The sequence below is a fragment of the Amphimedon queenslandica genome, unplaced genomic scaffold (genome assembly GCF_000090795.2).
Source record: "Amphimedon queenslandica unplaced genomic scaffold, v1.1 AMPQUscaffold_13333, whole genome shotgun sequence".
Taxonomy (NCBI): domain Eukaryota; kingdom Metazoa; phylum Porifera; class Demospongiae; order Haplosclerida; family Niphatidae; genus Amphimedon; species Amphimedon queenslandica.
This window is the reverse complement of record NW_003546431.1, coordinates 169933-173930: the sequence shown is the minus strand read 5'-3', so window position 1 is coordinate 173930 and position 3998 is coordinate 169933.

Genomic DNA, 3998 nt, shown 5'->3' with positions numbered 1-3998 from the left:
TGTCTGAGCTCTACAGCTTGTTTTATTGCCCACTACACTATAGTATCATAAAATGGAGATACAGTTGAGAATGAAGTTATACCTCTGTTGTACAGCTTGTTTTATAGTAACGTTGTAGGTTGTGTGTGTTATTATAGGATGATCGCACTATGCATACAGTTTGTGCTGCCCATTGTATATTTTGGCAGCAAAAACTGTATCTTGTTTATATTTTGTACCTGCATGTTTTCTTTCACTTGGCACCATTAATGTTTTTCTTTCTTTCCTTCCTCTTTCTTATTTAGTAAAGTACATGTAGTATAAAACAAGTATATTATTAAATTTGTTGATGTGTTGTTACATGTACATGTACAATTTACATCAGAGCAAAACATAATTTTGTGATGATTTTACACACCTGCAGCAGGCTGCTATATTTATTTCTTTATTACTATGTTCTGTTACTAATGTACATGTAAACGTACATCAATAATGTTTATAGCTACTTGGTATGTGATAGATACGTTAATTGTTAATCCTTCCTTCCTGCCTGCATACATGTATGTACTTTATCTTGTGTGTGTATATATGCTGTATTTCTCCTTTTTCTTTCCTCCTCTCAGATCTCTCCCCCCCTCTCCATCCCTCTCCAGTCTGGTCAGTGTATATATATATATATATATATATCAACACATGATCTTGTATTTATATCTGAACAATTAGCAAATTAGCTAGTACATGTATAATGTGATTTTGCAAAATAATTAATAAATGCATTGGTTTATTCTTAAATTTAAATCATTGTACTTCCACATGTAAACACTATATGGCTAAATACTATGATGGAGTTAAAATACTAAATACATGTAAACACTATGATATTACTACTATCGCACAGGCTGTAATTAATATTGTACATGCAGCTTTCAAATTGTAATGCACCACTCAAAATTAATAATTATCTTTAAAATTAATGGCTAAAATTTGAACCAAACTACATAATGATTAAAATTTCCTTTTTAAAAATTATCACAGCATTTGAAAAATGTTCCCATTAAGCTACATGTACATGTAGTTTCACTTTTCGTTGATGATAATACACAGCAGCTATTTTGGACTTACTGTACATGTACATGTCCCAATATACTGTATAGCTTGTACCTGGTGGTCTTTCATTGTTTGTATATTCTAGTGGTCATTTGGTGTTGTACTGTGGGAGATAATGACAAGAGGAAAGACTCCTTATGAAGATGTACTACCTGAAAATATGTTAAACTATTTAACTACTGGCCACAGACTACCCCAACCTAAATAAAAACTGTCCTGATGATCTGTAAGATATTTAATAAACACACACACACACACACACTGTAGAGGAATTGGGAAATTTCTTGTTAGGTGTTTATTAAAAATGAGTTACAGCAATTTAAAAAAATCATCAAGGCTTAAAAAATACCCAAGGCTGTAGCCCATGGTTTTTTTGAAAAAATGGCTCCAAAATCACCCCAAATTTTTATTACACTTTCTGATACATATTGATGTACTTATGCTGTGTAGAAAGTTTGAGCTGATTCTGATATCAATTTTCAAAAGTTATGACTGTTTTAGGAAAATCCCAAAATTCTGAAAAAAACCTAAGGCTATAGCCCACGCTTTTTTCCAAAAAATGGCTCCAAAATCACCCTAAATTTTAATTCCATTTTCTGATACAAAATTGCTGTCTTTATGCTGTGGATGAAATTTCCAACAATAATTGTTGAAGTATTTCTGCAATATCACTATGTGTATATATGTCACTCACTCCCTCTCCTATCAACAGGTTTAGTTTAATGGGTTGGTACTGGGCCCTCACTCCAAATGATAGACCAAGATTTAGTCATTTAACTGTACGACTTAAAGAATTTTATGATCAACTGGAATCATTTATATAGTAATAATAATAATAATAATAATAATAATAAACAGTATTACAATCACTCACTCACAGACTTTTTCATTCTTTCTCAGTCTCTCATTTGTTGTCAATAATAAAAAAATAATTTTTACTGTAATCAAGTCAGCGTGCGAGCACGTGGTTGTAGATTACTAGAATACACGGATTCTCTGGAGTAACTAGTAACTACAAGAGCCTTCCAGAGTTTTATTATGACTTTTGTTGAGAAGAAGCAATTCTCTTTTAGTTCACTACAATGAGTATATGATAGGTAAGTATTGCAACAGAAACACAGCACACTTTAATAATGTTTACAATAATTAATAAATGACATGCATGTACAGTACATCTACCATAATTACTGTACTAGTGTAGTCTCGCGTAGCCAGACTCCTCCCCTTTTTGACTTGGGGGTGGGTGCCCAAGTGAAAAAGGGGGGGAGTCTGGCTACGCGAGACTAGTACTAGTGTACTATAGTACAGGGTCTTTGGCCCGATTTTTAAGGAACTTTAAAAATTTGTAAAAATTTAATGTACAATTTTGATTGGAAACTTTCTATGCAACATCAAAATAATTATACAATGTCATTTTATTTTATAATCTTCCTTATTTCAATTCCAATTATACTATACCAGCAGACAAACCACGATATTCTTTTAACGGTTACATTCCCGACCATACAATTCATGATTACATATCAAAGATGATGTTGAAGGAGTAATTAAAACTGTTAAAGGTAATTAATATTCATAATAGTAATAATAATGATGAATAATTAATTAGATAATACTCCTGTTAGCGTCGTTATTGGAGGGTGAGGCTACTACAAGGGGTGTGGTTCATCGTCATTTATTACCTCTAATTGGTGCCCATGCTTTAGATTTTGTACCCTAAATTTTTGCTGGGCACATTGAAAACAAGAGAAGGAGGTGGAATCATGTTACCTGGAAGTAACGTAAGCATACAAGTATATGTACATAATGCATTAAATGTGCATATGTATACATGTTTATATTTGTGTAAATTTCTGTATAAAAACTACACAGGTACATGCGTGTATCCTAAATGTAAATGTTACGTACTAGGTGTATAACCCATCTTTCCTATACCCTGCCCTAAACAGCTAGAACTTTAAATAAGTAAAAAAATTCTACCCTACTTTTTCTATTAATTCTGGTGTGCCTGAGGAATCTGAACTGAGCTTGAAGTCTCGTACACTTTCCTTTGGAGTTTTTGTGGAGTCCTTGTATTATCATGAGTTTTTTTACTGTAAATACTATTGTAACCTACTGGAGTATTTGGGAAGTCAACTAAGTCTTGTATACTAGCTTTCAACTACTGTATAGCCCATTAACAAAATCTATTAACTCAGAAGGATCATACTGCACTTTTTTAATGTACATGTGTGTAGATCTGCTAATTATTTTGTGATGGGGCCATTAAATGATCTTGACTGTAATTGTATTCACACACTATTACACTAAACACTACTAACTACATGTGTATTCTAAAATACTATGCTAATTAAAATCAGATAAAGTGCTAAGCTATAACCAATCTAAACTCAACTGTTTACATGTACATGTAGCTACATGAATTTGCAATGCATTATAATTTAGTTAACAATTAGGATAAGAGGATCAACTTTAGCCCAGTCCTTCCAGCTCTTCCAGCCTTATTGTAGCTTCCTCCATTGTCATGAGATCCAAGAGGCATCTTTCAGCTGCAGTACGCCTTTCAGCGATAAAATTTTCAAGTAATTGTATTTCAGCTTTTTTTTCTTCGTGCATCTTTCGATATTTTTCCCATTCTTCTTTGTGGCCTGCGAGAATAGTATTATTTGTTTCTATTTCTTTCCTCAACTTTTGAATCTCATCAGCATATTTTATTCTCTTTTCAGTATAAGCAGTGACTGATGCATAAATCCCACGCATGAATTCACCTACAACCTTTCCTGTGATGGTATGACGATTTTGTACTATATCTCTGAATTCGCATCTTCCATTTGTCCATGTTGTATATTTTGTAATTTCATGCTGTTTTTCAATCTTGAAATCTAGTGTGAACCATTGAAACCATCTCCATT